The 23781-nt window shown below is 42.0% G+C and overlaps 1 pseudogene; it reads right to left on the bottom strand.

Moving 5' to 3' along the window:
• Positions 1–565: 565 nt before the first annotated feature.
• LOC143438737 (glyceraldehyde-3-phosphate dehydrogenase-like) overlaps positions 566–23781 on the bottom strand; it is a 50643-nt pseudogene continuing 27427 nt past the window's right edge.

The following is a 23781-nucleotide window of genomic DNA, read 5'->3' as shown; positions in this document are numbered from 1 at the left end:
ATATATGTAAATATATTTACATATATATAAATATATATGTAAATATATATATAAATCAGTGCTGTGACTGGTTATGGTCCTTGGCTTGTAACTGAGCATCTGTACTCTCTGTGTTTGCCAACAGTTCTAATTCTACAGGAGAGAAAGAGAGGAATCCATCTGGCTGTGAAGGGTCTTCCCTTCCCAACCTAGCCACCTCTTTCAGTTTTCTTGGTCCACCCAGGAAATAACAGTTGACTGTTCTGCTGGCCCCTCCCCTGCCACCATCCTTCTTGGAGAGGCTACCAATCCCAGAAAGAACTTGAGAGGAGCTAGCGTATCATGGGGTGAGGATGTTTCTGATGCAGGCTGAAGCTCCCTCCTTTTCTACATACCAGAGAAGATTTACAGTTATACCAGATGGTGAACAAAGTGTTTCAGGAAGGGTAGCACCAAAACTCTGGGCTTTGTGTTTCTTCCACCAGTATTCAGTCTTGCTCTTGTAAGAAAAAACAAACAAACAAACAAACAAACAAACAAACAGACAAAACAGATGATGAAGGCACAGAAGGGTTGGCATTCTAATAAAACTTTATTGATAGGTATGAGAATTTGAACTTCATATAATTGTTATGCGTCTCAAAATGTTAAAGTTAACATTTTCTTCATCACTTAAAAGTACGTCACTCTTAGCTTGCCGACTATACAAAAACAAACACCCCCCCCCCAAAACAACCAACCAACCAAAAAACAAAAACAAAAAACAAAAAAAACAAAACACCAGATTGAACCAACACATTTTCTAAAAAAAAAATATACCTGCCACATTCTTTAAAAAGAAGGAAATATGTACGTGGAAGATTTGTTCAAAAAATTTTAGCACAGAATGGTGATAGCTTAGGTGAGCATGAAGGCTGGGTTTTAAAAGCTCCATGTTGCTCATAAGCTATGAACTCCTGCATCTTTTCATCCACAGATAAGTTGACTCCCGAGCGAGCTACCTAACAACCGTTTTGTGGATTCAATGAGTTCAGTGAATTAAGACTGTTGAGCGGGATGACTACTGTCTGGGACCTTCTCCTGTTAGCGGTTGTCAGGTCCTTGTCCCATTATCATGTTGGGTCCTGCCACATTTGATGATAAAGAGGTGGTTGCAGCTACTGGAGACATCTTTTCTGTCAGAGATCAGAAAAGACTTCAAGGTACTTTGAAGTGAAATGGATTGAGAGGGGCTCTGAAGCAAGAACGTCAGGTCAGTCCGTCAGTCCGTCAGTCCGGTTTCTCCCTTTCCCTATGCATATAATTAGACTTAAGCGGATGCTCACTGATGGCGTCTTCCTGAGGCTGCCTGGGGATGAGCGTTGTGTTCTAAGAACTCAAAGAAGAGGAAGAAGGTAAAATGGAGAGGCCAAGAGGAACTGGAGCCTTCCTGAGTCCCGTTCCTACTTCCATCTCCTTCCCATTATACTTAGGCTTCTGTCCAATCCTTTGTCTCTTCAATTGACACTGAGTTATTTATGTATCTATTTCTTTGGTGGTTTGTGTGTGCAGGCATGTGTGTGTGAATGTGTGTGTGTGTGTGTGTGTGTGTGTGTGTTTTAACCTTAACCACATTCATGCCATGGTAAATGTGTGGTGATCAGAAGACAGCCTGAGGGAGTCAGTGTTTTCTTCCACCATACAGGTTCCTGGGATTGAACCCTGGTCATGAGGCCTGATGACCAATCTCTAACCAGCCCAGCTGTCCTCTTCTCTGTATCTTTCTATCATCAGAAAACTGAAAGACAAAGTTCCCCTGGCCTACATTTCCTTCACTCCTGAGGCTTCTGAGTTGTGTAAAACTCTGCTGTATAGACCTTCTGTCTCGCTTTTGTCAGTCTTTGGTTGTAGGAGAGTCAGCCTTGGCCTTCACAAGAGGGAAAGACAGTACTTTGTTCTCATTCTTTGGTTCCCAAGGTGAGCGCAGGCTGGCTCTACCCTGGGAACTATCAGCTGTGCTCCAAGCTCTTTCCTCCCCCTCAAAGTATGCTTGCCTCGGAGCCTCTTATGAGGAATGAAGAACTTCCCACAGCTTCTGATAATGTCAATCATACATTTGATGACACAACTCCTGTCCCTGCAAGCACTCTTTCTCTTCCTGTACCTGTCTCTAGAGTGTTGGTGGTTTTTAACAGTGACAAGGGCAAGGACATCCTGGTTTTTTGTTGTTGTTGTCTCCTCCAGTCCTTTTCCTTTTCACAGCTCTGCTGGGAGCCATTGCCTCACACACTGAAGTCCCTCAGCTCTTTCTCCAATCCTTATAACTTACCCATGAAGCAGGCTTGAGAGATGGAAACTTAGGGGCTGTAGGAAGACAAAGAAACCCCTTACCCTGGAGCCTGGTTGAAATTTCATCTGATAGGTGAGAATTTTGATACAGTTAACAAAATTCACTGGGAAAATACCCTATACTGAAAAAGAAAATATTTAATTGCTATAGAGCTATCTCAAATTAAAAAAAAAAAAACTGGCAATCATACTCATAGCCAGTGCATATATGACTCGTGACTTTATTCTTCGCCCTTTCCCAGTCATAAGCCTGAAATTTTCTGAGCCTCTCACAAATACATTTCAAACCGTATTTACAGTCAAAGATTGTCTTCGTTTCATTGCAGCTTGCGTGCTGTGAGGATTCCTGACCCTTCGACCCTTTGTGTTTTCATCTCATCAGCTTGTTCTCTAGTCCAAGGCTCTGCAGAAACCACCCTATGACCTCACTCACTAAAGAAAAGAAAACAGGACGGTCCTTAGAAACACTTTGAACAATGGAAACTGCAGAAGCCACCCAGACTCTCCATGCAGCTATGTTAAGATACTCAATGGTTATTCTCTTTTACGTTGAGAACTCTCTTTTTACGTAAGCAACCTCCCCTCCGTTAACACCTGTGCTCAGATCTGTTCAAAACTTTCCCTTGGCAAGATAGATCAGGCGACTTCCCAGTCAGCAAAGTGATAGCCACTTGTAAAAATATTAGTCTTTTCTATCAAACACTGTAAAACTTATAAATTTGTTTTTGCGGGGGCAGAACAATCTATCAATGGTGTTCAAGAGAGTGGGGCTCCCTAAGCTCCTCCCCTTCCTCTGGGGGTCTGTGATGAAAACTGTGAAGGGAGATGTTCAGTGTCGGGGTCTGAGTTTGGACAGGGGCTCCTCGGCAGCTTAGGGTCTCTCTCTTGCTCATGTTCCTTGCTGGAGTAGGTGGTCCTGAGCTTCTTACTCCTATCACCCCATTGCTATAGTGTATTTATTGCAATCCCAGACAATAAGCTTTACAAAGTTGTCATTGAGAGCAATGCCAACCCCAGCATCAAAGATGGAAGAGTGGGCATCGCTGTGAAAGTCACTAGAGACAACCTGGTCCTCAGTGTAGCCCAGGCTGCCCATTAGTGGGCCCTTGTATGCCCGCTTCATCATCTTCTTGATGTCATGATACTTGGCAGTTTTCTCCAGGCAGCATGTCAGATCCATGATGGATACACTGAGAGTAGAACCCAGGAAACCATGCCAGTGAGCTTCCCATTCAGCTCTGGGATGTGCTTGCCCACAGCCTTAGCAGCACCAGTGGATGCAGGGATGTTTTGGGCAGTCCCACAGCCATCACACCATCGCTTCCCAGAGGGACCATCCACAGTCTTCTGGGTGTGAATGATGGCATGGAGTATAATCATGAGTCCCTCCATGATGCTAAACTTGTCACGGATGACATTGGCCAGGGGGCTAAGCAGTTGGCACAGGGAGCATTGCTGTCAATATTGAGTTGTCATACTTCTTGTGTCATACCTATCACAAACATGAGGCATCAACAGAAAGGGCAGAGATGATGTCCCTTTGGCCCCACCCTTCAAATGGGCCCTGACCTTCTCCTTGGTGGTGAAGATAGCCATAGACCCCACAACCTGGTTGGCACCAGCATTATCCTGCTTGATGTTAGTGTGATTTCACTCCTGGAAGATGGGGGCAGCCTTCCAGGTGATGACAAGTTTCACAGTCTCAGTCGTGACTCTGCCATGGAACTTGCTGTGGGAAAAGTCATACTGAAACATGTAGACCGTGTAGTTGAGGTCAGTAAAGGGGTCATTGATGGTGACAACATTCACTTTGCCAGACATGAAGGAAGCCTTGGTAGCCAGGCACACAATACAGCCAAATGCATTTCTCCAACCTTCACCATTGGTGTCTCAGGGATAAGGCTGCCACGACAGAAGATGCATCTGTCTCTGGAACGAGGATGAGCAAAGAGTCAAAACTTGTATTCATTACAAGGAATTCAAATCTTTTTATTCACCCCATTTTGTAAGACTTTTATGCAAATGTTTGCCCTCCTTTGTTTAACCAAGGCCCTGTTGTACTCTTGAGAGTGACAGAAGTAAGTGACAGAAGTGGCCTAGCCCACTCCTTCCAGTTTTTTTTTTTTTTTTTCAACTCTTTTGTGCCAGTTCTTTTAGAACTAGCCAATCTTGAAAAAGTGTGAGGTCAGACAGATCCCAGCCAATGAGGGATAGACACAGCCACCAGCTAGGTTACAATACACCACCCTGTTGTCTGCTCTTCCCCATGCTCCATCATGTCCAGACAGAAGTGCTGTCTTGCTAACACCCTTTCAGTTGTTTGAGTGTTCCTTTGTGGAACATTAAGATTATTTCTAACACATACAAACACGAGTGCCAAGTTTGATCACTAGCATACAAATGTACTTGTGTGTGCACGCACACACACACACACACACACAAAGAAAGACCAAAAAGGCAGCTAAGTTTGGTGGCACATGCAGGTAGAAACAAGAGGATCCCTGGTAAGGACTGAGTCCACATCCCAGTAAAAATTTGATCTCAACAAAGTAGGCCGTTTTGAGGAACAACACTTAAGGTTGACCTCTGGCCTTCACCTCCCTAACCACATACACATCCATGCCCTGTCACACCCCCCTTCTCTTAATAAATTCCAACTTCGCTTCACACTTATTTGTCTTGAAATTCTTTTCTGTGGTGAAGCCAGGAACTCCAGCTTCACTGGAGGAAGCAGTCTCTAAAATAACTCCTCAGGCCCCAGCAGGCCGCAGCGTTGGACTGTATCTCTTGCTTTACTGGCCCCGTTATTCACAGCTTCACTCCAACATGTATTGCACTATTGGATCTTTAGAAGGCAGCATGATGGATTGATTTCTATGTCAGGCTGGCCCAACTGCACATTCTGGGGGTGTCACTCATTGCCAGTGGGATGCCGGGAGGATGATGCAATTGCCTTGACTCTTTGCTTACACGTCAGGAAAACGGAGAGCCTAGGAGCTAGCACATAATTACTGGGAAGAAGGGGTTTTGTTGTTGTTGTTGTTCATTGGCTGGGGTTTGGTTTTGTGTTTAAAGCATCGACTGCTCACTTTTGGCTCACATGTAACTAAAGGAAGTAGGCAGTAAGCCTTGTCAGTCTTCCTTATTTTGGCTGAAGGCACAGACGTAAGTCATTGTCCTTAACCTTTCCCATTGTTGAGTCACCTTGGAGTCCCAGACAGTCGAACTTTGTAGGACAGGACATGCTCCCTACACCAGACAATGGCAATTATCCTTGAGGACAAGAAAGCCTCTTGGGAGAAGTGGATCATCTCCTGAGCATCACACTGTCCCTTCAACAAATGAGAACTTCTGTGGTCACCGAGGGGACCTGCACTGAGAGAATGATCAACAAAACCTAGACCAGAACCTCATAGTCATATGTACCTCTGTCCCCATTCCAATTTTTCATCTGTTTAAGACCAAACCTCATGCCAATGCCTTGAAAACAAACTGGTGGACACGGTGCTTCTTCATCTGCCATACTGCTCAATGCAGCCACATTTACTGAACCTCTTCCTTTTGGTTGACAACACCGTTGCTCTTCCTTCAGTGATGTATTAGGGACAAAGGGCCTACTGAGGCTGCTAGAATCCAGAACCCAGGTGTTGTCCTATAACCCTATCAAAGGACTGTGGTTCAAACAACACAGGATGACAGCAGTCAAGCTAATAAGAACTTCCCTCTTTCACTTGTTCACTCGTCTGTTTTACAGACACCCACTAAGCATCTCCCTGGTCCATGAAGTCCATGTTATACAGCAGGTCCACTGAGAAGACCCTTTGGTACCTCACCTGCCTGTTCTCCTCCTCACCTCTCCTCTGCCTTTCGTCATTGTTCCAAGTTTCCAGGTCCAGTCTGCAGACCGATTTCTCTGTTTCCCTACATTCCAAGCACCTAGTCTTGCTTGCACTTGAATTTTCCCATCCTAGGATGAAGCCCACATTATCACTGTCTTAGTTGCATTCTTGTTGTTGGGATAAAATCTCCTTACAGAGGCAACTTAATGGGGGAAGGAGGAAGAAGTGACTCAAAGAAGCAGTCCATCTGACTGGAAGTTAGACTGGAAGTAGCTTGAATCAGCTTATGATATTGTATCCAAAGTCAAAAAGTAGCAGGCAAGGGATGCCAGTGCCCAGGTCCGTCCGTCCTTCCTTCCTTCCTTCCTTCCTTCCTTCCTTCCTTCCTTCCTTCCTTTTTCTTTCTTTCTTTTTTTTTTATGGATTCCAGGACCCAAGCCCATGGAGTGGTATCACCTCCTTTGTACTGAGTCTTTCCACTTCAATTAACTAAATCAAGATAACCTTTTACTGTCATACCTAGCGGCTGAGCTCATCTAAATAATCCCTCATGGTTGTACCTGGAGGCTTGTCTCCTAGGTGATCACAGATTCTGTCAAGATGACAGTCAACAGTAACCACAGCAACCTCAAAGTGGATTCTACTTTCAAGCCATTCCTCAGGTTTTGATTAATCAGAAATGAGTATCTTGGAAGGTTTGTGCACTGAGAAGGAAGAGATCAAAGCAGTGCTTCCGGAAGATTAATATGCGTTCTCAGGAGTCCGGTCGCAGTGGGAAGTGGCCCCAGGCAAGGAACAAGTGAAGAATTTTAAAAGTTTAAACATAAATTGATAAAGACTTAAAATGAGGTGATGATGGCATTAGTCATAAAAAGAAGAGAAAGAGGCTGTGAGAAGCATCTTGAAGGAGGCTGTGTAGGTGTGAAGTAGGCTTGGGATTTGAGGATCACGCCACGACTCATCATCTCTGTAACCCAGAGACCAAGGATTTTATTTTATGGCTGAGCCACTCAGATGTATCTTTTAAAAACTATTATTATTATTATTATTATTATTATTATTATTATTATTATTACAAATACATACCTGCAACCAGCTGAGTCCAGTTGCTTTTATGCAAATGCTTATTATGACTAACCTCTTGGTATTGGATAGCTATTTAGGAACATAACACTGGGGGAAATTGATTCTCCCTCTTTGAGCAGTCATTAATTGCCTATCTTCATCTAAGTGTAGGGTCCCATGAAACTTTTTCCATCTAAGCCAGCATGTCATATGGTGCTGCCATTTTAAGTGATACATGTACTCTGTTGAGAGTACATGGGAGAGACTTCCCTGACCATTATGGAAAACTACGCCCGACAAAAATACATAGAGCCAATGACCATAGGGTACCCATCCCCAATTCACACACCTACCACACAACCCCTACAGCTAAGATCCAGGGAACATCTCAGAAGAGAAGATACAAAACATGTAAGAGCCAGAGGACTACAGATTTAAATTTTTGCTTTCATGGACAATGAAAAACAAGAAAAGTTCACAGGTCTGTGCTGTGTTGCTAATAGGTCCGTTCTTGCTATGAGTATGTAGACGTTGCTTTAGAAGGTGGCAAGCTCTTTATCTCTGCTCTTTCCTGTACATTTTTTGCCTGTTTACTACAGATGGGACCCAATGGGAAGCCCCTTAGACATCAGAGAGGATCTGTCATTACATTCAGTTCTAATGCTATACTCAAGCTTGTGGCGATTGTTGAGAGCTAGATGGAATAGCACTGCCATATAGGAAATAGCTATAGAAGTTACATCGTTAGGTGTTTTAAAATAGAGCGAAAATACTACCAATGGTTAGATGCCTAATTGAATTAAATAGGAGGGCGGCATTTTGTTGATATAAATCGAAGTTGAAAAGCAAGGCTGTTCTAGGAGTGCAAAGAAGATAATTGGAATACGATAGACTCTTTTAATTAGAAAACAAACAAGTAGTACACGGAAAGGGGGTCCTTTGTTGCTTCCTTTCCCACAAGGTAAGGTCAGCTTGATATTGCATTTCGGTTGTGTAGTTGGGCTGGGGAACTGTTTTTCTATAATTTCTTGAAGCACGGGTTTATTCAGTGTGGCTCAGGTGTGAAGTCCCTGGGGACAGTAGCAGCAGGTAGAGCAAACTGGTCTGTGGCACGAGGATGAAGGAAGGGAATTTCTGAGCAGCAGAGACTAATCCTCTTAGTCATTTCTGAAATCTGAATAGGACTCTTCACCACTTTAAGTCCTATTGTTTCTAGGAGTAGCATCTCAGAATGGGTTCTACCTTCTCTCTTTCATGTAGGAAACAAAACAAACAAAAACCCAGGATGCTAGGCAGGGCCAAGAAGGCCAAGACTAAGCCATTGGAATGACCCCGACTAAAGGTTGTAAAGATCAAAAAGCGGGGGAAAGACAGGATAGACAGGATTTTAAGGACATGACAACTGCTCATTGAGCTAGGAACCAGGATTACATCCAAGACAGGAACTGTGCAAACTATGGAGCGGATAATCGGGTGGAAGAGAAATTTATCTCATGCATGGTAGCTTGTCAAGGCATCAGTCTTAGACTGACAACCCTCTCAGTATCTGGAAAGGCCTGGGTTTCTAGAAAACCTGTCCACAGACAGGTTTTCATTAAATTCTGAACCCTGTGTGTGACCTAGGAATGTCACTTCACCTATAGGGCCTAGGACTCCTTCTCTAGTTTTGAAATGGTAGAAGAATGTATTCTTTTAGAGCGGTCATAAGAACAAAGTGAGATAATGTACACCCAGCACAGTTTTGCAGAAAAAGGACATGCCAATAAATGTGTGCTGTTTCTCTCTTTCCTTTATATTCTTTATCCGGGTAGGGCCTACCCAATCCCAGAAAGGCCAAATTGTTTCACAAGATACATTTAGTACAAGAGGACAGAGCTTTTGCCAAAAAACTGTTAGAAACTTGAAACTAGTAATGTAACCTCACAGTTTCACCGATGCTGACAGACCCAAGACTCCTGGGTCTGAGATGATGGCTGAATTACTCAGCACAGCAAGCGAGATGAACATCAATACTTTTACTGCTTCTCTGCACCAGTTCATGCAGGACCAAGAGAATCAACGATGCCTGTACGCACTGTGGGGTGTGTGACTAGACAGAGGTCCTGGGTTAACAATACAATACAAGGTTTGTATGAGAAACAGAAGACATACCTGACCCACACTTTGGACTAGCCTATTTTCCCAAGTCTATTCATTATGGAACATCCTTGAAATGGATCAATGGCTAGAAGAAAAACATCTGCTTGCCAGACATATAAATGTGAACCACATGGAAAGATGGTTTCCAAAGGACAGAGCAGAAACACTCCATTTCTTTCTATCATCTTCCCATGCTCATCACTACAGAGGGTTGCTGCATGTGCCTCTACCCTAGAAAGATGGTGCCGCACACAACCCACCTTCCCCTCTCTGCCTTTTTTTTTTTCATTTTTTTCCATGACATTGGTGCTGCAGTCTGTCTGTCACCGGGAACTTGCTAGCCTCACTTTTATCATAGCCCACAGCTGTGGAGGCTCCTGTCCTGATCGTGAAACAGGGCTTGTCTATGGGAAGTCTCATGTACGCTAAACCTCCATGAAAACTGTTAGGGTGATGTGAAGAGAGGGCTCCAGCATCTTTATTGTTTTCGCCACAGCTGGAAAAAATATGGTCCCAGCTTGGAAACTTGAGGCAAACTGATGTCACTATAATGGATTAGGAAATACAGTATTTCAGACATGAATCTTCAGGTATGTGGGCCCAGGACCAGATGGATGTCTGTAGTTAACAATAGGTCGCCTATGTCAAACTACTTCATGCACACCAAGTCATATTCCTATTCCTGACATTTCCACTATCCTCTCCCCTCCAGTAAGGAAGTAGTGATGGCACATGCTGTTAATCCCAGCACTCGTGAGGCAGAGGAAGCTGAACCTCTGTGAGTTCAAGGCCAGCCTAGTGTACAGAGCAAGTACCAAGACAGCCATGGTTACATAGAGAAACTATGTCTCACAAAAGAAAGAAAGAAAGAAAGAAAGAAAGAAAGAAAGAAAGAAAGAAAGAAAGAAAGAAAGAAGAGAAAGAAAAATGAAATGAAGAAAGAAGAAGAAAAAGCAAAAATGAAAAAAGAGAAAAAGACACAATCTTAAAGGATGTTCTTCCAGTATAAATGTGGCACATTGGAAAACCTACTGCTACCATTTACAAATGCTTCCAGAGGTGGCCCATTCATTCAGTATCATTCAGTTCTAGACAGTGCTATCACCACTGGAATTCAGAGGTAATTATCTATAGTCTTGTCCATCCAGGATAATTTACTGGGATTCAGAAAGTAAGTAAGAAATGAGGATGTAAAGTTAGAAGCTTTATGATAAGGGAGTGACAAACTGATATAGTCTGGGGGATAAGAGGGACATTTCATCCTATTTTGGAAGATTGAGAAGTTTATTGGTTTTCTTATAGAAATTAAATTTAAGCTGAAACTCCACGAATTAATCATTTTCAAATCTGTATTCTAGAGGTGAAGGAGCTAAGACTTAAAGAGACTAAATGTCTAACCTGATAGCAGATGGTCTGTAAATGATAAAACCAAGACTCAAATATACTTTATGTTTGAATTTCCCCATGGATGCATTTATTGTGTTGTCTCTAAGCATACAGGGTTTTTGAAAACATCATTTATAGGAAATAGATCTTAAGAGTGTGGGAGTAGGGGGTTTTCAGGGTTTAGTATGAACATAGTTGCATGGACTTGAAGTGGAGGTAGAAATGCAAAGCATACAACTGCTTTAGAAAGGTAAGAAGTATAAGGCTGGGATAGAAGGAGACTTTGGAGAAACATTAAATGAGCCTTGAAACAGAGCAAATGGTACTGTAAGTTCTTAAGAGATGTGGTGATTTAAATAACAATGGCCCCTATAAGCTCAGATGTTTGAAAGCTTAGTTACTAGGGGCTGGAACTATTAGAAAGGATTAGAAGGATGAGGACTTGTGGCCTTGTTGTAGGAAATTTGTCACGTAGGGTGGGTTTTGAGATTTCAAAAGCCCATGCCAAGCCCAGTTCTCCCCTGCCCCCCACTGCTATGGATCAGATTGTAGCTCTCAATAACTTCTCCAGCCCCAAGCCGGCCATGCCTACTGCCATGCTTCCCGCCATGATGAGAATGGACTGAGCATCTGATACTGGAAGCAAGTCCACAATGAAATACTTATTTCTTTTTTTTTTTTTTTTTTTTAAAGGAATTGCCTTGGTCATGGTGCCTTTACACAGCAATCAAACTTTGACTAAGGCAGGAGGTAACAAAGATGAAAATTAATAAGAGGAGAAGGAAAGAGAGGATGAGAAGGAAAGGAAGACCAGAAGGGGAAGGGTTATGCAAGTTGGCTTTACATGGATGGGACAAAATTTTGATATAATCAGCTTATGAAAAATAAGGTTATTTTGGTTCATAGTTGCAGAGCTTCTGTTCATAGCTAATTGTCTCTGTTATTTTCAAACTTTTGGCAAAAGAACATCATGGTGGGGAGTGTAGGGTATATCAATGCTACTCCCTACTTGGTAGCTGAAAATTGAAAGAGTGAAGAAGAGGAGCCAGGTTTCCACAACTCCTCCAAGATACGTTCTCAATGACCTAATGTCCTCCCGCTGTAAGCCTCATCTCTTGAAGTGTCATTACCTCCTAAGCTCCCTCAGACTAATGACTAAGCCATTAGCATAAGGCCCTTGGAGTATATGATCCAAAGGCATAGAGATGGGGAAAGATACAGAGTCGAAAGAAAGAATAATCATTTAAGAGCTCATGGAAAAGAACTCTATGTGCTAGCAGAAGTTAACTGGCTCTGTTTTATAGTTACACCTAACCCAGTGCTCCATCTGAGATAAGGCCATTGCTCCTGAAAGCAAGGAGACAATACTTCCTCTAGACCCCAGTAAAAAAGGAGAGACTTCAACCAGAGCATTGGTTCCCCAGAGCCCCTGCTTATTGGGTTCTTCAAAGGATCCAGACTAGTAGGTCACCCAGTTCTTGTCAAATATTATTGCTCTCACTTTGTCTAAGGCTTCTGCTATATGTAGGGAGAAATGAAGTAGCAGACAATGAGAAGTGACTTCCTCTTTCTACTTAGACCCTACAGGACTCTGGAGTTTCCTTCAATTGACCTTGACATCTGGAATAAGTATAGTATACTGGAGTTGAGTCAGAGGCAATGCTGAAATAATCACCCACAAAAGTAGGAACTGTTTTTGAATTGGGCCAGGGTTTATAGCCTCTGCTGTGGTTCGAAACTTCCCTCTTACCCCTAAAGCAAAGCCAAACTCCTTTGAGTTTCAAATATCAACCATTTAGCTGTTGGTTGTCCTAGACTTTTCTTCTGACTGAACTCTCAGCCAACCCAGGCAACATTTGGGTCCAATTTTATGGAAAAATTGGGTGAGCTCCTTGCCAAATTCCTATGAATCTTGTGTCAAACTTGGGGATGTAGGCTAGGATTCAGGGTGTGGCCAAGACTCCAGAGGAATTCTGTGGTTGCCTAGTCCACAAAATGACAAGCAAAGGCCATGGGCTGAGCTACCTCCAAGGAAGTAGTTTAATCTATGGCACTCCAGATTGAGAGCTTTTAACCACAGAATTTGTGTTCTCATAGAGTTCTGTGGTCATTTAGGAGAGTTGGCTTCTGCTCATTACCCATCATCCCATTGTATACCTCATCATCCATGTAAACAAAAACAGAGACATGCAGAAGAAAGATAAGTCAGACATCCAAGTCAGTAAGACAGTTGCTACACTTGGCTATCAGCTTGAGTTAATGGCTTCTTCTGTAGAGTATTACAGAATCTGGACCTTGGATGCCTTCAGACTCATACTTTTTATTTTGTGATGAGTTAGTCCTTTATATCAACAACATAGAAGGTCCAGTAGATCCCTTCTCTGGAAAGTTTCCTGTGAGATGGTATTTATATACAGGGGGTTAATTAAGAGTGTTCTTAGGAGTGACACGGGAGATAATAAGGGAAACAGGTCAGGGCATAAGGAGAATTCATAAGCAAGCAACAAAATGATCCCCTGAGCAGCTTTGGCAATGTGGTCATGGGTTTGTATAGTCTTTTGTGGGAACTATATCTTGGAGATAGAAATGCCCACAGGAAAGAATGTGTCTTTTATTAGAGAGAGATTTCCAGGAAAGGCCTTTAGAGAGCTTGGAAGGCGATATTCCTGGGAACTAGAAAACCTTGGTCTAGAAAGAGGCAATGTGCCACAGATCTGCATCAGGAAGAAGAGTATGAGTCTATGGTGAAAACTCACAGTGCTGCTGCCAGATTCAAAGGTGGTGATTCCAGTGATATGATGCTGTTCATAGGACCAGAGTAGGACTCAGGGATACTAAGATATTAAAAACAGACCAGCTCAGGAGATAGGAGACAATGATAAAGGTGGATAACTCTGTAATATATACATTGCAATATATATGTCTGGGTAAAATTGGATTTAAGATGGTCATAGATGGTCATGGGTTAGGCAGAGGAGCAGTTGAAATGAAACAGATGTGCTGTGCATGTGAAAAGGGATGCAATGTAGCTCAGATGGCTGTGGAATTTCCAGAACTAACTGAAGTCTATAAGCTTTGAGCTATGTCTAGTATCCAGAACAAACACTCGAGAATCCCTAGTTTCTTTGCAAATACTAATGTGACTCTTTCTCAGATCTTGGCTTTGGTGATAACGTGTCCCAGAGCCAGGCTGACTGGCTACAGGTCACCAAATGAGCAGACATGAATTGTAGGGTTTGCTTACAATGTGGTGACTTGGGTCTATTAGTTTCTACGTATCTAGTGTTCTCATCTGCTTCAATACACCGATCATTCATTGTCCTGAGATACATGGCAATGTGACTACTTCTGCTTCCTAAACTGTGTAGTAACATGGAGTTCCTCCCTCCCCCTACCTCAGCAATGGATAGGAAACCTTGGAGCACATGTTGGACCACTGAGCTCCAAGCACAGATGCGTTTTTAATGACTTTCCCTTCCCCCTTCTTACTTCTTGTCATAGTCAGGGTTTCTATTCCTGCATAAAACATCATGACCAAGAAGCAAGTTGGGGAGGAAAGGGTTTATTCAGCTCACACTTCCACACTGCTGTTCATCACCAAAGGAAGTCAGGACGGGAACTCACACAGGGAAGGAACCTGGAGGCAGGAGCTGATGCGGAGGCCATGGAGGGATGCTGCTTACTGGCTTGCTTCCCCTGGCTTGCTCAGCTTGCTTTTATAGAACCCAAGACTACCAGCCCAGGGATGGCACCACCCACAATGGGCTAGGCCTTCCCCCCTTGATCACTAATTGAGAAAATGCCTTACAGGTGAATCTCTCGAAGGTATTTCCTCAAGGGAGGCTTCTTTCTCTGTGTTAACTCCAACTTGTGTCAAGTTGACACACAACCAGCCAGTACACTTCTCACTATATTTTTTCCACAACATGGTATCTTCTGTGTCAAAAACAGGCAGGCCATTTAGACACCTTTGCTGCTGTAATTATTTTAATTATTGCTTGGATTTATTCTTCTTGAGCAAGTTTATCTCAAGGTGGTTTCTTGGTTCTCTGAACACATCTGGTGTTCTCTTCCCTGTACCTGCTACAATCTTCCCACCCTCTGGAACTCTGTTTGTGGGAGTTTCATTTTAATTGTTAACTTGATGCACTCTAGAACCACCCGAGAAGGGAATTATGCCAACGTGGCTTTTCTGGGTAGAGTTAGCATGTGGGATTGTCTGTGAAGGGGCGTCTTAGCTATAGTGACGGATAAGGATGTAAAGGATTGTTCATTGTAGGTGGCACTATTCCTAAACTGTGCAAATGGAGACTGAAAGTTGGACACGAGGATATATGCATGAATTCATTGTTTTCTTTTCCTAGTTATTGTTGTGGTATGATCTGTTGTGACAGACAATAGCCTGGAATTATGAGCCAGATAAACCCTTTCTCCCCTAAGTTGCCTTTGTCAGGGTATTTGTTCTCAAGCAGTTTAGTTGTTTAATTAAATCTATTCTTGGACATCTTTATGCATATGCACAATGCCTTCTGATTCCTGTTGCCACCCACCCTCCTCCATCACTTCTCTCCCATCCCTCTCAACCCCATCTCCATTATACAAACCCCTTTTGCATATTTACTTTTCCTGTTTTGTTTTCTTATGTTTTATGAAGACGGGTTTGGAACTCACCATTGGAGAGTCATGTGCTTATCAGTCATTTCTCAGCCAATGGCAGAGATTCCTCAATTCTTAGAATCTACTATTGGCCACTAGTTTGGGTGAGACATATGGAGTAGGTATTACTTCTTGTACCCTCTCCTACCCCCAGATAGCCATTGGCGGGGTCATTCTTTTGTAGGCACCATGTCATCAAGCACAGTTGCGTTGAGTTTATGATTGGAACGGCTAAAACCTGGCCAGAAGATGGCATTCCTAATGGTCCTGTTTTCTACCTTCTGGTTCTCATAGTCTTTTCATACACTCGTCCATAGTTTTCTATCGTTGCCTTCTATCACAGCAAATGGAAACTAAGATACCGTCCCATTCTACCCATATGAGAGGCCATGATATGATGATCTCCACTTGTGGTGGCTTGTTACGGCCTATCTCAAGAGCATTGTGTATTGGTAACTGTAGGGACAATGAACATATGACATTCTAACTGCCCGCTGGCCTGCAGCTACTCATGTATTCATCTTCTTTGAAGTCTTTTTTGGCTTTTGTCCCATCTTGATGAAACTTCACTCTTCTTGCCCTTTTTGTAATCTACCTTCTCTTCTCCTCTCCTGTTCATTCTTTCCCCCCTTCTCTCCTCTTCTTACCCCCTTTCCACTTCTGCTCTAGTTCTCTGTCTCCTCTTACTTCTCTGTCCTTTGTCAACCTATCCTATCTCTATCCCATCCCACCAGGACCCTACTACCCCACCCCAGCCCATCCTATCCTCAACTGAAATTTCCCAGATGAAACAGATTATCTGTATGCATTATTAAGTTTCTGGTTATAACACAGTATCAATAATGTCCATCATCTAGCTAGCTAGATCAATAACCTATTTACCTGAGCAACCTATTTAGAAATATTAAAATTGTTTGATTGCTTTACCTTCCTAAAACCACTGAGAGAACCAGATAGACCTCAAAATGACAATTAAAATTCTAATATAAGTTCTATTCTAATCAAAACAGTGGCGCTTCTTAACCCTTGACTCATGGTTTAGTTACCTGAACAAGATAAATAGTTCTAACTTCAAAGTTAACTTCTCTGGTGACTAGCCTTTTGAACGTCAGTTAGTGTTCCCATGCATAAAATAGGAATGATTATCAACAGACAGGACAGTGGTACAAGCTGGTCAGTGATAAAGCTACACATTACCAAAGGCAGACGTCTGAAAGATGGAACTAGATTATGCTAGCCGTGGCCTGACCCCCAAGTCTTAACTCCACAGAGAGCCAGCATCAGTAGAGTGTGAGAAGGCAAGAAGTTGGAGATCATTTGTTTTCTACCAGTTAACTAATCCTAAAGAAGATAACCTGCTGTTTTAAGTAACATGGGAAAAAAAATACTTTCTCTAATTTATAAGGCTGATTTACATTCCAGTCGCCACCTAATTATTCATATGGGAATTTTCCACATCTCCGGTCTCAGAGGAATGCTGTCCCTCAGGTTTCAGGCTACCTTCTCTCTGCCACCCAGCATGTGGATGACCCAATCCCCCTCCTCAGCTATTTGCTGTGGGCTTAGGGAATGCAAACTCATTTTGACATTTTTCCTGAACACAACATGGTCTGAACCCCCAAAAGCCATACAAAGCATTCCAGAGTAAATAGAAGAACCATTTGGATTGGTCTTCTGTTTTGCATTATCTGCGCCACTACTCACTTCCTCTTTAGCAGATGATCAAGAACTAGCGGCATGGTGCTTACAAGACTTTACAATCACAGAGAACTCTGCAGGACATTGAAACATCTTAGGGGTAAAACTCATAACCCCTATATTTGCACCTGATAACAGACTGCCTTGGGGAAGGGTTGTAGACTAGGTGGGGCCACCCTAACAGCTCCAGTTCAGGACAGGGATTTTTAAAAAAGGGAACCTTGGTGTCAGCTGTTTTGAATCAAAATCAGATAGAGTCTCCAAGACCAGAGGGAACAGAAAAGTATGTCTTGCATTGCAAAGATGCTGATTGTTTTAGATCAACTTATACAAACTTTAAAGGAAGACAGAGAAAACAGGAAAGAGGGATGTTTTCCTTTTCAGCTAAGAAATTCCTTAACTGCGTTTAGCCAAATGTAGCCCCCCTGCTCTTCGTTCCTTATATCTTCAGCCACCTCCATGTCCCAAATAAGCATACAGTAAAACTGAACTAAATGGAATCGGCTTGTTGCCTAACGATCTTTTAAAAACCTCCCAAAACCTAGGGATGTTGAATAATTTTTATTTCAATTACTTTTAATTGAAATAAATATAAAGCCTCCGAGATTTTAAGCATGCCATAGATGCTTCCATAAGCCATATGTATTGTTTTCCATAGTCCTCTTCCTTCTACTCACGCGAGTATCAGATAGCTTATTATTATTCCGTTTCCAATTTCTGTGAAATAAACTCTTTCATTTTTTTCTAAATGTATTTATTTTTATGTGTATGATATGAGTGTCTCGCCTGCATGCATGTATGTGCTTGGTGCCTATAGAGGCAAGAAGCAGGTATTGGATCTCTGAGACTAGATTTAGTAAAGGTTGTGAGCCAACATACCCATCCTGGGAACTGACCCTGTGTCCTATGCAAGAACAGCCAATGCTCTTACCCACTGAGCCATCTCTCCAGCCCAGGGATCAGTTTTCTTAAAGTCCACATATGAATAAGATTATGTGAAACTTCTCTTTCTTTGCCTGGTTTATTTCACTTAACATAATACATGTTGTATCTGATGAGAGGATTTCATTCTTATTCTGGATAAACCCACCTTGTTTTATCCATTGCTTAGTTAACAGTTACCTAAGTTGCTCCACTTTACAGCTGGTGTGAACAGTGCTACACCAAACACAGGTCACAGCTGCTTCTTCAACAGAAGGATTTCACTGATGTTTTACCAATGACTGGGAGTGCGGGTTCCTGGGAGTTCATTCTATTTGTAATTTGCATTCCTAAGAACAGCAAGTAAGCCTTCCTTATTCTCCCATCTCTGCTGGGGCCTTCGTCTTCCTGGAAGAGGATGCACTGTCTGGTGATTAGCGACATTAAAGCAAGTTTTTATAGATTACTTGGCCATTTTGCCTATTTTCTTTTGAGCACCGTTTTCTAAGTCTTACAGCCCATTTCAAAACTCAGGTCAGTTGACGCATTTTGTTCTTGAGGTTTTTAAAGTGTCTTGTGTAGTCTAGACCTTGCCCTCTTGTCAGATAAATAGCTGGTGGGCATTCTTTCCCCACTTCAGGCTGTCTCGTCACCCTGGTGACTTTTCCATTTGCTGTACAGGAGCTTGTTGACTTGCTTCTATGTTTGATACCTTGCTCATTTCCTGTGCTTTGGAGTGTTAAAAAAAAAGATTCTTGCCCATTTCAGTGTCCTGTGATATTCTCTTTCTTTCTTTCTTTTTCTTCTTCTAGGACTTTAATAGCTTCAGTGCTAATACTCACATTTTAATCCAATTTGAGTTGATTTCTGTAATTGGTTAGCGCTAGAGGTCGGCTTTCATTCTTTTGCATGTGGACACCCAATTTTCCCTGCACCACTTCTGTTCACTCTGAAACTCACGTTGTTAGACATTTGTCAAAATTAGCTGTCTGTATGTTCACAGCTTTCCATCTAAGATAACTACTTCCGCCTCGTTTCTCTTTTTCTTGCCTGTTTTGAATGTCATTTGACAGGTTGTTTTTGTGGATATAGCTCAATGGTATATTTTAATGGCGGGTAGTCTACTGCCTCCTCTCTCATTCGGTTTTCTTTTTTTTTTTTTTTTTTTTTTTTTGGTTTTTCGAGACAGGGTTTCTCTGTGTAGTCCTGGCTGTCCTGGAACTCACTCTGTAGACCAGGCTGGCCTGGAACTCAGAAATCCGCCTGCCTCTGCCTCCCAAGTGCTGGGATTAAAGGCGTGTACCACCACCGCCCGGCTATCATTCAGTTTTCTAAAGTGGCTTTTGACTATTAATAAATTTTGCTGTTGCTGCCGCCACTGTTGTTGTTATTCTATATAAATTTAGCATTGTTTTTCTTGTTGTATAAACAATGCCACTACCATCTTGACAAGTAGTGCACTGAATTTAATAAGGTCCTCTGGATATTGCCATGGTCACTTTAGCAATATTTGTTCATTGTAATCATGGGGTGTCTTGCCATCTCTGTGTGTCCTTTTCAATTTTTCTTATTTGTGGTTTTGCACATTTTGTTGTAGAGATTTTTTTTCCACCTGACTGGTTAAATCTGCTCCTGGGAACTTTGTTTTCCTGTTTAGACTTCTCAAACCTAAACAGAAAAAGGGGAAGCCTGGGTCTTGGCTTGATGAAGAGAGAGCACTCAACATAGAAGTGTGAATGGACAAAAATGGTGTGTGACATCATAACTAGAAGGTCTTCTGTAAGGCCTGCTCGATCACTCAGGTTCTTCCTGGATTCCTGGGTCACATCCATATCTTTCTGCACAGAGCAGGGCACCAACCACCTGAGTCCTTAAGAGAGAAACCTTGAAAGGTGTGGCCACTGCTGTGGCTTCGGTTCTTTCCAGCTATAAACTGTGTCAAGGTGCCATATTTGGGGGTAGACTTTCCTTCATCTCATCAAAAGGCCTCAGTAAACAGGGTGAAGGATGGGCTTCGTGAGGCAGGTGTGAAAAGAGTGGGGGAAGCCATGAAGAAGGAGCATTGAATAGCAGAGATAACAGTGAGGACAAAGAGATCAAGAAGGGACAAGGGATGTTCATTCTGCATAGGAAGGGCAGAACTTAGTGGCCCAGAAACTTTTGTTCTTCCAGAGGACCCCACATTCGCTTCCAGCACCCACTTCAAGTGGCTCATAACCACCTTTACAAACCATCTTCAGCTCCAGGGAATCTGCTATATACATATGTATACACATACATGCACACACAGAGAAAGAGAAAGAGAGAGAGAGAGAGAAGAAGAAGGAGGAAGAGGAGGAGGAGGAGGAGTAAGGCTATTTAAAAAGGAGGAGTAAGGCTATTTAAAAATTAGGACATGTGAGTAGTAAGATCTATATCTATTTGAGGAAGGACCTGGAAATTAACCAAAGTCTCCCAGCTATGTTTGGAATATCCATCTCCATCAAATAATAATTCACTGTCCCACAGGCATAAACCCAAGCTTGCCTTCCTGGATTTGAACCTGCCATCATTACCCTTGTGCAAGCTTTTCATCCTGAAAATTTACCTGTTCTAAAACATTAGTAAGATAAATGTTAACCTTAGAAACATTGCCTAAAACCATCTTTTTGCCATGCATTCCTTTCATCTAGGGACCTCTCACTTTTATGTTTTACTATTGTACGTTTATAAAAAAAATCATCCATTTGATCAACTCTATAAAATGTTCTTTGTAAGGAATTCCCAGCTAAGAAGCAGAAGGGGTTAGAGGGGTCCATCATGAAAACGAAGAGAAAGACAGCAAGCAGTTACAGTAACCAGGGTGGCAGATGATGGAATTACAAGAGTTTGAATTAGATACGGCAGAGAGATAAAGACTAGGCTTGAGAGGAGGAGATCGATTTGAATTCTGGGAATTCTGGGTTGCTCCCAACACAGAACATGGCTTATGCCAGAGATTATAACAAAATTAAGAAGTATTCCTACCATATAGGAATTATATCCATTATGAATGGACTTGTTTAATTTTGCCTTGGAAAATCTTAGGAATATTGACAATAGCAGAGAGACAGAGAGAGAGAGAGAGAGAGAGAGAGAGAGAGAGAGAGAGAGAGAGAGAGAGAGAGAGAGAATAGCAAATGGTAGCTGACTTAAGAGAAAACTAAACAACAAAACATCCTATGGAGTATCCTACAGAGTTTGTGCAAAAGATTCTTTCCTCCTTTTCACTACCAACTTGGGAGGCAATAGCTGGTACTCACTCAGAGACATCACTTGAAACAAGGTACAAAACCAGGCTTCTATTATACGATGTGTGTTCTTCCTAACAAAAGTGTTCCGGGCTTGCGGTATCCGTGGCTCATTCTCTCAGAATCAATCAAGTCCCCTCATTCAGCTGAAGTCCAATGGCATTGTCTGTCCCTTCCTCCAGGAGCTGATCTCTGCCAGGTAGAAAATTAAGTTTCCTTCCCTCTTCTCTTTAGACACAATGCTTCGGCATCACAGAACCCTTGCTCTGTGTGGGAAACCGACTTCCTGTCTCAATAAACAGGCACACACAGGCTTTTGCTGGACACATAATGGGGCCTTTTTGATTTTATACAAAAATCATTCCACACTTAACACATCAATGAGGCCACTTAAGCTCCACTGCATTTGAATTAAAGGGGAATTGTGTGATCAAAGGGTGTGAAAAGAACCACACAGGGCGTTCTTCAGATCCTCGACTTTTGTTACATTTGATACATAACAAGCCCAATAAATATGCTTATCCCAGGAGCTAGGTTCATTATCTCATACCCTTAAGCCTGGGGAAAGGACTCCCATATTCTCCTTCATCTTACTGTCCTTTGGCTTCTTTTGCTGGGTTTTGGTGAGGAAATGAGAAATACTTGCATGTTTTACGGGGCTGTGGGTGAGGTTGAGGGATGAAGTCGTTTTGTCTTGAGGCTTTGTTGCTATTTTACTAAATAAAAATGTACATACATATTTATATATGGATATGTATATCTCTACCCCATTGATGACATACATATCATTATAAATAATATACATACTTCAGATGTGTACATTACTAGAGTTACTATCATAAACACTAACAAAACCAGGGGAGTTTCCTTTTCTTAGCAAATTTGGCTTACAAAGCAAAAAGAGACATTAAAATTCTTGAATGTTTAAAATTGAGTTGGTGGGTAGGGCATTCTATAGCTTTTTTCACAGCCTTTCATGACATAGACAAGCATGGCTTCTGGGAATGTTACTCAGTAGTTCACATTTGCTGTGTCCTGAACAGATTTGGAAATATTCTAAAGAGAATTCAGGCAGCCTCATAGGCCAGGTATCTCAGCTACATATATATATATTCACACATATATATATGTATATATACGTATATATATGTGTGTGTATATATACATATATATGTATATACACGTGTGTGTGTATATATATATATATATACATATATGTGTGTGTGTGTAGTTTTTGAATCATAACTGAAGTACTAGGAAAATCTGTGTCTTATACAAGTACATAAAACCCTCAAAAAGCAAACTATGCATCCAGCGAATTTGAGTTGATAGACTACAGCATCGTTTAAATTCATGTAATTCAGTTAACATTAGGTTGGGATTAGATTCTTTTAGATATTGCCTATATGAACATTGGACAGAATTTCTGAATTGTTCATATTGATGTTCAATTCATATTAATTGTTCAATTCATGTTTTGAATTGAACAAATATATATATATATTAGAAGACCAATTACAAGCCACGCACTCTCCTCTGTGAAAGGCTTACCTTCTGCTCAGTAGCAGAAATGAGGTAAAGACAAACAGTGACAATGTAGATGTGGAAAAAAAATCTTAACTGGTACCTAGAAGAGGAACGTGAGCTCCAGCAACCCACGTAGCATAGAGAGACTTTCCAGGACACACTCCAACTTGTATGAGTGCACAGGGTCTTAGAAGATGCACAGGAGGATTGGAAGTTTACCAGACACAAGGATAAAAGGGAAACAAAGTCAGTTAAAACGTGTGTCATCGGAGGCGTGCTTGGCGTTACAGTGACCTGTTAAGTGGTTCTGAATCCTTGGATGTTGTATGCAGTCTCTGATGGGATGATTCACTGAGTGAACGGTAGCAGCTGAGAGAGGTGACACGCTGTGCATTCAGAAGCAGTGAAGCCCCGAGTAGGGCCTTCATAGACGAGAGTCACTTCATTTCTCTATTTTTTTTTCCCACTGAGTTGTGTGTGCCCTATCCATCCTCTGATGAAGCACTCTGACCTGCTGATTTGTATAGCTCTAAATAACTCAGCCGGTTGCCTTTGCTTTCCTAACATTTGATTGCTTGGTATTATGTATGCCAGCCATGTCGATGATGGCCTAAAAGATTTACTCCATCCAGATATTTGGATTGCTGGGTAGACAATCACAAACATTTGAAGAAAAAAAAAAAATCCATGGGGGTGAAAGGCTCTACGCCATGCTTCCTAGATGAATAGCTGTTGATGGTGTCACTAATGGCAGCCCAGCTCTGTTTAACCGTGGTTATAATATCAGATGACCATATGTTTCTGCTATAGTTTGGGACAGTCCAACCTTTCCAATAAAGCCTACGGACTTTTCTCTGTGGCAGGAATAAATAAAAACTCAATGCAGATGCCCCGAAACAACAACAGGCAATGAAGTTGTCCATTTCTTCTAGGTTAATTCTGTACGTATATAAATGCAAGGTCCAGGCAAGTCC

The sequence above is a fragment of the Arvicanthis niloticus genome, chromosome 26 (genome assembly GCF_011762505.2).
Source record: "Arvicanthis niloticus isolate mArvNil1 chromosome 26, mArvNil1.pat.X, whole genome shotgun sequence".
Lineage (NCBI taxonomy): Eukaryota > Metazoa > Chordata > Mammalia > Rodentia > Muridae > Arvicanthis > Arvicanthis niloticus.
Note: the sequence above shows the minus strand (reverse complement) of the source record. Positions and strands in the feature narration are given on the sequence as shown.